At 41.5% G+C, this 13,899-nt stretch overlaps 1 protein-coding gene across 3 annotated transcripts in view; it reads right to left on the reverse strand.

Annotated features, from left to right (window-relative positions):
- The window catches only part of SMCO4 (single-pass membrane protein with coiled-coil domains 4), a 28,394-nt gene extending 24,142 nt beyond the window's left edge, over positions 1-4,252 (reverse strand). The window contains exon 1 of one of the 3 annotated variants that reach the window (XM_027895422.1): positions 4,117-4,252. The gene's annotated coding sequence lies outside the window, so the exon portion shown is untranslated. Of the gene's footprint in view, positions 1-3,554; positions 3,793-4,066 lie in introns of those variants that run through there. The other 2 variants (XM_027895424.1, XM_027895427.1) reach the window with 2 other exon arrangements.
- Positions 4,253-13,899: the final 9,647 nt, after the last annotated feature.

A 13,899-nucleotide genomic window follows, 5' to 3' on the forward strand; every position in this document is an offset into this window, starting at 1 on the left:
AATCAAGTGTCTTGCATATACTGCAAGTCAATGTCACAAATCACTTACCCTGCATGTTCCACCTACAAGTCCAGCTTCAGTTTCTGGTTCTATCAACATCTCTCACTTAATGCTCGGTTAATTACGGTCCCTGTCTTGCCTTTAATACTGCATATGAGCAAACAGGAAGGCAAGCAGATACTCTGCTCAGAAACTTTTTATCCCCAAAGCATCTCATCACAAAACTACACAGTGTAACTCCTTTGACCCCCAAGAATGTAGCCCCATCAATGACGCAGCTACTTAAATGGCATATATTAATTACACAGGGCGGAAAGTGATGTTTTGTACAAACACATGGAACTGCAGTGGGAAGTCCTGTCACCGCACACTATTTTATTTACATTAAGTTTTGACCAGCATATTGATAGACTAGAAAGATAAGTGTCAAGTTCCTAGTATACTTAAAATTATACTTACACGTTCAGAACTTTAATACTTTGATTGGGGTATGCCCTATACTACATTAGAAATTCGACAAAATTTCTAATGACAGCAGGGGTCAGAAACTTCTAGGTACACTGACATCCAAAATCACAGAGCTTGAACTTTGAAGAGAGAAAGAAGTGACTAACTTCTTTGCACCTAAAATCAGTGTACAAAACAAAAAAAAAAAGAAGGATAAAAACAAACAAAAAACCCCCACCAAACCTAAACAACCCTGAAATTAAACTAGTGAGAGGGCAAAAGACAATACCTTTAAGATACACGTGTGCCTAAAGAACTCACAAATACCTGATCTCAGGCTGTTTGCCCCATTCAATATACAAAGCCTGGTTCCTCTGTTGCCTACAGCAATTATTTTAGGGTTTGTCTTAACAAAGAAAAATATCTCTCTCCCTCTAAAAAAAAAAAAAAAAAAAAAAAAAAAAAAAAAAAAAAAAAAAAAAAAAAAAAAAAAAAAAAAAAAAAAAAAAAAAAAAAAAAAAAAAAAAAAAAAAAAAAAAAAAAAAAGGCAGGATTTTACATCTTCGAATTCATGGCCTGTCACTACCGCTAAGACAATCGGAGCATTTTAACACCACATTTCCGTAAGGTGGGGAGCAGTTAAGACCTTTATATACTGAAAGAGATGCCCTTCCACATTAGAGTGGCCTATTAGCCACAAACAGGATTAAGAGCTCAGCAAATCCTCACAGAGCCTACATCTGTCAACATAACTCTTTCCCATAATGAGCAAAAAGGAAGGTAACTTCTCAGCTTTATGGAGCACTTACTCTAAAGCTGTTACTGCTATAATTAAAAAACAAAACCACCCCAAACCAACCAAAAACCAAAAAGGCAGCAACATAAAACAACACTATCATGGAGACTTCTCGGGATCTCTCACCCTGTGAAAAACAATCTCACATAGTGACAGAACTTGTGGTCTTGCAGCCCTGCCATTGCCCTGGTGGCCCTGTACAGCAATCAGCCCTGGGGGAATCTCCAGAGAAGACAACAGTCAAGATCTCTTTGTTGAACATTTCTCCAAGCATGACAGGATTTCCATAATCAGTCAAAAACTAGAGAAATCCATACTGGCATGCAACACAAACTGCACGTCATGGACAACAAGCCACCCGTGAGACATCAATGCACCCACAGATGCTTCTTTCAATGCATGATGGAGAGATCAGTACAAAGATCATTTTATTCTGGAGCACCTGGACCAAAGTAGCTGAATCAAGAGGTGCCAGATCCACTCTTGATGGGCTCAGATGGCTTTGGGAGTAGCTGGAGCATAGCTGTAGCTGTAAAAGGAAAACCCAGCCCAGTTCAGCAGAGAGAATTAGTGGTCAGTTCCCTCAAACCCCAATACCACTGTAGAAGATCAATGTATCTCTCTGAGTGCAGTCCCTATGACAGCAGCGCTGCCTGCTGAATCCAGGCACCTCATCGAGAAATTCCTTCATCATCTCTTCACCACTGCTTCTTGGTGGGACTCCACCACCAGGACAAGCCTTGTTGAGTTTCAAGGTGACAGCCAAAGGAGAAAGACAATGGAGGAGGAAATTTTGTAGCAAAAACAAAAAAGGAAACTGCATTACATTGCCATGGTCACAGATTTAGTGCATAGTTTATGTACCATCCAATAATAAGGTAGGTCATATCACCTAATCAGCATGTATATCTTATATAGATATGCAAAAGCATTTCCCTGTTCACTTAATACATGGAAGAACATAATTTGATTTTTAAAAGCATATTGAAGTTATTTTGCTAGCATATGGATATAGCAGCAACCAGTGTGCACATAGTCCTCTCTCTCCCTGTTACTGCACACACACACATATCCAAACAAGCAGTGATGAGCCCGTGATCACCTAGGGAGCATGACTGAGGGTTGCCACCTCACACAGGCCAACTTCCACCTATCTCTGATGCTCTGGGGTAGCTACAAAGCTCTGATAGTGTTCCACAAAACAGGAGGTGTGGACACGCAGCCACTACTAAACATCTTATGTCTCGCACAAACCGGACCCCTGTCTGTAACACCAATCATACCACAAAAGGGTGTTATGTGTGCTAAGGACTCCCTAGGAGAACTTCCCAATGTCCACCCTGGCAGCATCTGAAAATGCTTGGCCCTGCTAATGGCTTGTCTTTATTTCTGATGTCTGCCAGTGCTGTTCATGCTCTCCTGAGCCACGGTGCATTTGGGGCCAACAGCTCCACCAAAATCCTCTCGAAGAGCAGAACAGAGACCTGTGCAAGTCCACACTAGAAAAAGCAATAAAGAAACAGGTAGTTCCTATTTACCCCAAAATATTGGGGGATATTTGACAGCTGCACCCAAAAATCCCGTTGGTAGATGTCCTTTCTATGTTTCCCACTAAACATAAAGGAAACTAAGGGCTAAAATTGCTGTGACAAGGAGCAGTTCATTTATCTGACACAGACCAGTGAAATCAACAACGGTTGAGAACGATCTAAAATCAGTTTTCTTCTTATCTTCAATTTAGGAGGCCTGCATGTTATAAATAGGCCACTAAAAGGCAATTAAGAGAGTGAGGGAGAGCAAAAAGTTATTAAAAATGTACCAATGAGAAACTAATTTCACTCTTTTTTTAACAGGGCATCAGGGAATTCCTATAAGACTTCTAGTTCATTTGAAGGAGGAAATTCTGAACAAAGCTAAAAATAACTGACAATCAGATTTCCAAAACTGAGAGAAATAAGGAAGCCCCAAGAGGTCTGGCCCAGGGTGGTACCACAAAGACCGATAAAAATATCATACTAATTTCAGGCAGGATAGGGACCACGGAACGTAAATCTCTGTGACACAAGAAAATTTTTTAAAGCAGTAAAGCAAATAAAAGAAAGCTCTGAACCATAACCGATTTATAAACAGGAGAAAATAAAATTTTTTAAGGTAACCAACAATAAAAAGAACCACAAAACTATGCACCAAACTCACGCCAGCTCATTGCAGGGACAAAACACGCACAAATAAAGGCACGGTGCTTAAAAGAAGAGACAAACCCCACGTTTTTATATTCAGAACAGATTGTTTTGATTCTTTCCTGGGTCACCTTTTAATGCTTTCCTGAGATTTTTTTTTTTTCCCAACACGCTGCTTAAACACAGGTCTCGGTCGTTTCCCGGCACAACTGTACTCGCGACTGGGAACCGAAATTAAGAATAATTAAAAAAAAAAAAAAAAAGGGGCAAAACCACACAAACCCCGAAAGTCTTCTGTGAGTCATCTCAACAGGCACTTTCCTCGTTAACCCCTCTCCGGTGGTTCTCGGGGGCTCCGCAGCGTGGCCCGGCGGCGCCTCCCGCCCGCCCGCGCCGAGCCAGGCTGGCTCCCGGCTCTCCGCCGCGGCACCCAGCCCGCCCACCGCCTTCCAAAACTTTCCGGGCTTAACCGCGGCGCCCCGGACGCCGGGACGAAGCGCTCGGAGCCAAAGTCCGCGGGAAGTTGTCCCGCCCTGGAGCAGAGCCCGCTGCCCCCCGCGGCTCCCCCGGGACACCGCGGGCTCGACCCGCGCCCCGTCACAGCGCTCCCCGCCGCCCCCTTCCCAGCGCCTCCCGCACCCACCGGCCTCTCCCGGGATAGCGGGCGGGAGCGGGGCCGTCGCGCGCCCTTACTTGGAGTTGCGCTCGCCCGAGGGACGGGGAGGGACGGGCAGCGGCGGGAGAGGGACAGAGTCCGCAGCGCCGGCCGCCGGCAACTTCCCCGCTCCGCCGCCACACGTGGGGCTGAGGCGCGGGGCTGGCTCTCCCCGCCCGCCGCTCGGCGCCGAGGACGTGGCAGCTCCAGCCCTCCCTCCTTCCCTCCGTCCCTCCCCGACCCCGCCGGAGGCTCCTCCCGGCCACGCTCTGCGGAACGCGGGGCGCCCTCTGCCGCACGCCGAGGGACCCGCCGGCCCCGAGCCGCGCCCCGGCCCGGGTCCCTCCGGAGGGAAGCGCGGCGGGGCTGTCACTGAGCTGTGCGAGGCACACCCGGCCCCTCGGGCGCCGGCCCGCTGGCTGTGTGAGGTGGGGCAGGCACGCAGGAGGGGTTAGGGAGGTTAAAAAGGAGGATGCCAAAATAAGGCGAAATCACAGAGGTTGCCTTCTTGCAGTATCAGCAGGGTGGAAGCGCCTGTTGAGTTGATCAGTCTGCGATTATGGGCCTAAAATAAAAATGGAGAGCAGGCTCCCCGTCCTCCAGTAAAAGGGACATGCTGCGGAGAGCAGGAGGACTGGGTCTGGTGAAGAGCCCTGTCGAATGCAACCTGAATTGCTGTTACCTCTGTACCAGCAAGACTCCAAAGCACCTTCAGCTGCTTCCCAGTTCAGGCTCACTCCACCACAGAGACGCTCTGCTTTCTTACTTAGGAGAAACATCTCACTGTCACACTAGCTGTAACTGATAGAAAAATAGAAGACCTCAGACATCTATTTGCATTTTCGTCTTGTCAGGATTACGCATCTTGAAAATAGAAGATGTTACTTGGGCTTCATGGTTGCAGAGTGCCTGACACATGGGTTTTCACTGAAAAGGTCAGTTGGTAGGAATCTCACCCTTCTTCGAGGTTAATAACTACAAAACTGTTTCCAAGCTTAGTGGTTTTCGTCCTCTATGTGTTTCCTGCGACAGTGTTCGTGACAGGCACCTTAGTGTAGCCTTAATATACCTTCTAATTGAGTGATATTAGACTGTTGTGTTGTTAACTCCTATGGCTCTTCTTTCTGATGAAAACATCCATTTCTTACAGTGCTGGGCAGATTTTTAATCTCGAGGTGCACTGCCAATTTGAGGTTAGAATCTGGCTTTGAAGTCGTAAAGAACTGCTGTTGCTGATGTCGAATAATGCTGAACCGCTTAGGGCTAAAGCAGAGAAGAAATAAAACTGTGTTTTTCTAAAACATCTCTCGCACTGTGGTTATCTCAAAAGGCTTTATGAAGTAATGTCAAGTAAAGGTGCACCTTTAAGCGTAGCAGCCATTCCATGCACAAATGTACCTCTGAATGCAGAAAATGTTGGCATTAGAGCTATCTACTCATTTAGTAGGGCTATTATGTATGTTTAATGATCACTTGCAGCACCATGAGAAATGTCCAATAATGGTCACCGCTTAAAACCATTAAGGAAAGATAAATTATGTGTACATATTAAATTCCTCCTTGGGCTGACTCTAGGTAAAAAAATGCAGCCAAGTAGATTTAAAGTGAACGTGTGAATCTTTGCTACATATTCCAGTAAAGCTGCTAAACTTAGAAAGTATGTAATTTGTTGGCATTAAGTTATGTCTGTATGCTTAAATACTCCAATAACAAACTATACCTGAATTCAGGTTTGAGCAACAGATCTGTCTAATGCTAGCTGGCACATAGTTGATTGCTACTGATCACTCCAGCTTCAGTGATGCTCAGCAACAGGATGTTGCCATTTAGGAAACACAATATCATTTCTAAGCTTTAAGCAAAAGGCAATATGTGGGCCATGTAGGATTTTCCAATCTGCATCTGTCCAGAATAGATATGATTAAGTGCATTTTTGTTTAGCTATTGATTTATTTCACCTGGCTTCCTCAAATGTCAGATATATGTATGTTTCTTGTTCAAGAAAAATAGGGCTCTTTGCAGTATTGATTGCAGAAGTGGAGTCTGCAGAACACCTCAGTAAAAGGTTTGGTTCACATTTAAGACATTGGACTGTTCTCTCATAAACTGTGGTGCATTGACCTTGGCTGGACACCAGGTGCCCACCCAGCCACTCCATTATTCCCCTTCCCAGCCAGACAGGGGAGAGAGTAAGACGGAAAACAACTTGTGGGTTGGGATAAGACAGTTTAGTGAAAGCAAAAGCAAAGCGGAAGGTCGCACACGCAAAAGCAAAGTGAAAGATAACACGGTTTATTCTCTATTTCCCATCAGCAGCGATGGTTGGCCACTCCTGAGCAGCAGGGCTTCAGCACGTGTGATGGTTTCTCAGCAAGCAGCCATTGGAGACAATGAATTCCTGCCTTTCTGCTCCTTGCCTCAGCTTTTATACCTGAGCTGACATCATATGGTATGGAATATCCCTTTGGTCAGTTTGGGTCAGCTGGTCTATTTGTGTCCCCTCCCAGGATCTTGCCCTTGATTGAGGAAGGAATGTTATAGTGCTGGTGCTGTGCTCAGCAGTAGCCAAAACACTGGTTATCAATACCCTACAAGGGCCCTACGAGGCCCTTTCCCTTGAGAATTTTTCCTTCTTTGAGAACTTGGAAGGCAAAACATTCCAGGTTATATCTTTCCCAATTTGAAAAATAGTTCCTAATAATAAGAAATGTTGTTTGCCAAGGCTCTTTGGATTTGTGATTTTCATAAACTCCAGCATTTCTGGCTTCTTTTTCTCAAACTTGTGCTGGAGCCACAAGCATTCTTACGGCAGATACTTTCCACCTCTGTGTAGTTGCACTTCTGAGTTTTGCTGGTATCTTTGCCCATTAAGAACTCCTTTACCTTTCTTTGATTTCTTTTTGGATCTATACTTTCTTTAGATTTACGCTGGACTCTTGTTTTCATTATTTCTGTTCATACTGTACTTCTGTGGAAGTACTGTGGGATGTTCCCTAAATCTCATCATCAAATAGAGAGATTTAACATGGACATCTCATAGGCAGTTACCTCAAACACTCAGACTAGATGATCTGTCAAGTTTTGGGTGAGGTGGGTGTGCTATTTATCTTTTACTGACAAAAAAAAGTACATATAAAGTAGATCAGATTTAGATATTTAAAGCAGGGTGAGATGAATTCCATCTTACAAGACTTCTCAGTTGCCAGTAAAGTCAAAGACAAATTCTGAGTAACTTCAGTACTGAAAGATAAGGCCTAGAAATTTTTATGTCCTGTTAACAATGGTACCTGAGATGATGGACAGTGAATGCCTTCTTTTCTAGCTCAGCAGCTACTTCAGAACACAAGTGACAATTAGTTATTACTGTCTGAAAGCAGTTTGGTAGTCTTGGAAAAATGAGAAATCCACTTGGCTCTTAATCTGTGTTCTCAGAGATGGTTTCATGATAGATATCACTTACTGTATGGTCCCAGAGGCCAAAATGTTCTTTCTGTTCTGGAGAGAATATCTTTGGAGCTCAATCTAACTATAGTAGAACAAGTGTATCAAAGAAATGCTTTATGGAGCGCATCAGCTATGAACTGGAAGTAACTATGTAGGGAACAAGGTCTTAAGAACAGACTGTTTAACTAAAGTTAAAGCTCAACATTTGCACACTGAGATAAAAAAAAACATGCAAGCAAATAAACAAGGAGAGTAATATACATCTGATATGACTTAAAAACTGTCAATACTAATAATGCCTAAGTTGAGACAGGACGCTTTCCTGATTTGGGCCCAGAAATTATGATGACCTCTACATATACAGAAAGCAAGAGTAAATGATCACAGCACTCATTTCTGACTTTACAAACTATGGAAAAAGCTCTTCAAACAGAAAGCCATGTCATATTGACAAGGTTAAAAAGTTGGTTTGTACTGTCACCATCCTGCAGAACTTTTTTTCTGGATAACAGTTTCATAGTCGCAACAGTTTGCTCAGTGTAGAGCCTCAAATAAGTGTTAGAAGAAGATGTGAGTTTTTATAGAAAGCGAAAGACTGAATTCATCTGTTGCTGTTAACTAGGCATTTGAAACTAAGACTAAAACACACTAAGATACTATCCTTTTTCCCTAGTGCTCCAGATCACAGCAGAACTCTTGGACTTCAGAATTCCTTTTTCAGCAGGACATGATGTGTAACATTCTGGAAGACATTATAGAAACGCAAACTTAGCTTGAACTTACCTGAAAAATATAAAAATATTATTCAGAAACTCCTGACAGATAATTTACACTGTGTATGTTGGATACACTATAGTGACTATTATATTTTGCAGGCTAATTCTGTGGTGCAAGTTTAGTCTTTTTACATTTCATCCACTGTCACAAGTGATCAAATGACAGATAAAAAATTTACTTGATAATAATTGAGTCTGTCAGCTGCTTTCAAAGGCTCACAGTTCCAAAACTGAGGAAGACTGAAAAAGGAGAAATGTATGGTGTGTCATTATACTTTATCTTTCAGGTAGCTAAATATTGTGACTAAAAGTCAGATTAGACAGTTTCATCTAGTGTCATGTTTTGCAGAAGTAGAAAGATAAGTCACAGACGTTGACAAAGCTTTCTTCAGTACAGACTAGTGAAAAAAAAATGCTTTAGTAGATCTGCTTGTAATTTTTCACGCTGTGTCCTCTTTTGGCACTGAACCATATGAAATTTACAAAAGCAACACCTGCAGCTCTCTAAATCACAGCCATTTGGAAAGTTCATGTCTACATATAACATTCTCAATTCAATCAACCTAAATATGTTAACAGTTAGGTGATTTACAGTGAATCCCTGAAGACATACACTTGAGAAAAGATTTTCTTTGTTTCAAGATGTCTTTCTCTCTGAAGAATCTGTCATACCAATCAGACTTTCAAACTCTGCACTATAAACACTGTGGTGTAGTGCTGAGCAACTTCCTGAAAGTTACTAAATGCTTTCAACTCTTATTATCTTTTAGGAATTGAAGGAAGTTGACTATTTACAGGAAGAGCCAAGACCTTTAAAGAATAAAGTGCAAATTAATTCTATTAGTTTACATGCTCGTAGTTACTTTTAGATATATTTTGACATTTTCTATTTTTTCTTCTTGACATAAAAATATACTTAACTGGCAAACACTTGCTGTCACTTCCTTTAAGATTCTCACACCAGCCATCAACTTCTTCTGTTGCTGTGGATGTTAGAGGACAAAATGTTTTGGAGGAATTTATGTGTAAAAAGCTTTAGTTCCAAAAGTTAATGTGAAGCTCCATGTATTTCAGCAGATAATTTGCCTTCCTTATGCATATAAATGTACTAATGCTGTGAGCGCTTTTATATTTTTCCAAAATCATAGCAGCCAGATATCCAAAAGACCAATTTGGTTGTGGACTTTTCTCTAAACAATCAACCTATTTCCAGACCAGAGCTGTTGACTACTCAATGATCTGTTGAAAGATTCAGTAGCTTTCGGCACATAGATGCATACAGCACGTCCTTTATTCTTTCTGGCACATAATAGAGTCTTCTGCTTCCTCCTACTTCCCTGATTATCACCTTACAGTGACTGGGGAAGTCAAATAATATTATTAAAGGGAGTGTGGGTATCTCCAGGTATCATTAGAAAATCACATGGCAGTATTATCCAACTTTGTGCTTAGTTGTTTAGCAGAAATATGGGTCCTGTGCTTTTTTGACATAGATGTCCCTATAATTCTTTGTGATGGGTCTTCACAGTTGATGACATTGCAAAAGTGGAGTGAGATAGATTCAACCTTGAAATAAAGTGCAGTCTGTGAGAATAATTAAACAGTAGAGTGCTCTAAAAAGAAAGTGGTAGATCATTGTAACTTAGCTTTTTTCAAAGTAGGAGTTAATACCTATTACAAAATATGCTTAGATCATCTGGAAGAAATCTACAGCCCCTGTGGCTGAGGTTATCACCTGGAGACACTGCAGTTGATTTTGGTCTCAGGAACCATGAATCTGTGAAGCATTTCCTTTCTTTGTGGATCATGGCAAAGTGAGCAAAATTGTGTCCCCAGTCCTTGCTTTGCTCATACTACTTGCAGTTCTGTAATAGGCCAATGTCTGTAATTAAATGTCATATCTCAGTGTTTCAGATGATTTTCTGAAGTGCTTAGGAAGTTTTCTCTTCCTTGCCTCTCACTTGCCTGGACAAAACTGGACAGAGGTACTTTTATGTATATGCTTTCCTCCACCAAAACCATCAAAAGCGAGATGCTGGGTAGCGTGGACTGCTAGCTAGAGAGAGGGTGTAGATTCTGGACTGGCTGGTGGAATGTCTTGTTCATGAGCCAGCTTTTGGCCTAGGAAGAGAGATCAGTCAGGCTTGGACTGTAAGGTGAATGTATGTGTTTATGTCAGAAGGGAAGGGTTGGGAATTTATGCTTATATTTGGGTGGAGGAGTGGAGTAGACTCTGGCTGTAGATCAGCTGGTTTTAGTAATATCATTAATGATGGCACTATAAAACATTTCCATACATAACATGATAAAAAGGGGATGTTTGGTTCCTGTTTACCTGTCACTGAAAAGTTTGTAACTTGACTGTTAAGACCTTCCCAACTACCACATTTCTTGAAAGCAGTGTGAGGGTTAAGAGTGTGAGGGTTATATTGCCATGCAAATTGAACTAGGCAGTAAAGACCTGTCCCTCATAAAACTATGTAAGTTTAATTCCACCCCCAAACCTTTTTATTTATTAATATCAGACTTGGAGATTTTAGGAGAAGCATAGGGAACTGTGTTGTATAAGCAGTTCTTTCTGGGCTCAATTCCAAAGTCTTTCTCCACATTCTGTCTGTGAATATAATATCTAACATTGTATCTGTGGCCATTCTTAATAATTCAGTTCTGCAGATCCTAGAGGCCAAGTTCATAACTTTTATTTCTTTCCCTCAAAGTTCTTTACTTATAATGCAGAGATACGTATTACACTTCTTGTTTTTCAGTGTTGTGAGAAGTGAAAGGGGGAGATACTCTTACCCTCATTTTCTTCAGTCTATTAACTTTCATGAGCAGGTGCTACTCAGCATAAGGGACAACAGGAGCAATCTCACCAAGCTGAGGTGGGCATGAAGTTCTGTTTTGAAACTGGACCCACATGGAAGCCCATACTCAGGGGTGGGGATATTTGAAATAGTACATTCCTAATGGCTTGAGATTTAGAATTTTGGCTTTGGATCTTTTTCCAGTGGAGATAAACATGATTATGCACCCCAGCAGTTCAAATAATCTCTACTTACATATGGATTCACTGCTATGTATGTTTCATACTTCCTTTCATGCAAAATATTAGGGATTAGACCTCTTCACATCCATCTATATAGCTGGGGTTTTTTTCCTATAAAATTCAATAACAAGAAAAAATCCAATGCATTTATACTCACAGAAAACCAGTCATGCAAAGCATTCGTTTATGAAAGAGAGATGGTTACACTGAGTCAATACCAATACAATTACCTACTTGAACATGCTCAGCTACACAATGCATTACCTAATTCTGCCTTTTGAGATTCTTGCTGTTTTGTTTTTTGTTTTTTTTTTCCTGTAAGGTTCTCTTTCTGTATTCTCTTATTCTTGTGTTCTCAAGAACCACCAGTAGCTGGAAATGTAGAAATGCACACTGTTGTCATGGAAAACCTGACTTACCTAGACAGATACCTTACCATCACTGTAAACAAAAAACAGCTGCAAGATTTGCAAGCTGTATTTACAGCTCTGAGACACAGTAGTCTATTTAGTAGAGCTGGCTGGGAAGTATTTTTTTTTCAGTCTGTGAAAATCTAGAAATAACCTTTTCTTATTCCAAATGGGAAAGAAGCTTTCCTTATTCCTAGTGGGACAAAAGTTTCTTCTTTTTCTGATGAGCAGGGAGATGATTGGGATGAGAACTGGCTCTGTTAAATCTTTAAATAATAAAAAAAAAGTCATTCTAGATGACTTACCATGTTTTACCAAACTGTATTCCAAACATTTTGTTTCAATTTGATTTTTTTAAATGAGCTTCATTACTAAATGGCATACAGTATTGAAGTAAAACATTTCTAATTTGAAGAATACTGAAAGAGGAAGGTTTTCTCTATTTCCTAATAGAAATTGTTTTGAAACTGATAATTTGCCATGTCTTGACATTGTTCCCCAGTAGTGGAACAGGAGCTGATTTAAATGACTGCATAACCCTCTTTGCATCCAAGGAGCATGGAGTTGCCTGGTTCTTCCCGTTTAGTTGTAGTTAGAGGAAAATGCTCCACTGCGTTACACCTGTGTGGTTGCCCTTGATCCTCCAAAAATGTGCATTATCCCAGAGTATTGCACCAATCACAGTTTGAAGTCACTTCAGAATCCAATTGTGATCCACATCAGAGAAGTAAGTGGTAAAAATGCTCCTTTACCGCAGCAGTTCACCTTTGAATAGTGTTAAGAACAAATTTAAGAGTGTGTCATTGTACATTGCCTGCCTAGCATTCATCTTTAATTTTCAATAACATACTTGCTAAATTAAAGCTCATATACTCCCTGGAGAACAGATAAGAAACCCCATGGCGTCTCTAGTGCTCGCCTTAATCACTGAGTTACAAGTCATACTCTCTCAGGTCCCTGTTAATATCAAGTATTCTATATACAGGGTAATAGCTTCTGCAAAGGTGGTGAGACAGACATTCAGAGGGCTCTCTGACATTATGGCACTTCCAAAGGAAAACAAGCACAAACCTCTAAGGCAAAAGAAGCAACTGGGGCACTTCTGTCCTGGGCTGCATTCAAACTCAAATCCTTATCAGTGAGCTGTTAGGTAAAGCACTTATCAGGAGCATCCAGCAGGCACAGCAGAGCTTAGCCTTGAACCGAATCTAAAGCAGTTTGTAGCAGTACAGTCGTCACAAGACCATGGCTGATATTAGCATGCCTTCCTCTGGTGTTAATCGTTATTTAGAACTAACCACTGCAGTGGTTTGTGTTTTATTCACACAGAAGGAATGAGGGTAGATCAGCCCTAACACTCACTGTGTCGCGAGGGGAATGTGAAGCAGTAGCTCCTTAGCAAAGCATACTGCTGGAATTCTGCATCGCCTCAGTCACTCTGCAGCTCACCACGGTGAAATGGCCCCTTTTGTCGAGCTTGTCAGCGATGTGCATCATTCAGTTGACAGCACAGAAAGCTGGGGTTGGCTCATGCACGGCAATTTCCAGATGATGAGTGGGATCAATTGATATATTCACTTTAGGAGATACAGTAGGAATATTCTCAGTTTGAGCAAGGCTACACTGCATGAGTATCTCCCTCATCGAAAACAGAGATGATGTCTGCATACAAGACAAGGCATGATTAGCAGGAGGGTAAGAAAGAGAAGTAATATGCCTTTTGGAGGGAATTGATTCATTCATTATTCCTTGATCTTTTTGAAGGAGATTTTTTTTTCTGTTATTGTCATGTATCCCATTTGAAGCCAATGGGAATCTGTGCTTCCACCCTTTTCCTTTTTTCCACATACACTGCATAGACTGCACAGCTATGGGTATAACTTAACAGTTGTGCACAGATTGTGTTTATTCTCTAAAAAAGAGGGCCCATTACTTTGCAAATATAGAATTAAAGACTTAAGAACTAATGACTCTTTTTGAGAGTAAAAGAAGTGCAGCTAGGCATAGAAGGGGATCAATCCCTATAAGGTTGCAGGATACCAAGGGCAAAAGAACAGGAATGATGGATCAGGTGCCTAGCAGTAAGCTTCACTCCATTGCTTAGATTCTGAGCCTTCTGGAGCAAAGCAGGTTGTTTCAGGTTTT

The sequence above is a fragment of the Empidonax traillii genome, unplaced genomic scaffold, assembly GCF_003031625.1.
Source record: "Empidonax traillii isolate 1590-97213 ecotype Southwest subspecies unplaced genomic scaffold, ASM303162v1 scaffold460:size473327, whole genome shotgun sequence".
Classification (NCBI taxonomy): Eukaryota; Metazoa; Chordata; class Aves; order Passeriformes; family Tyrannidae; genus Empidonax; species Empidonax traillii.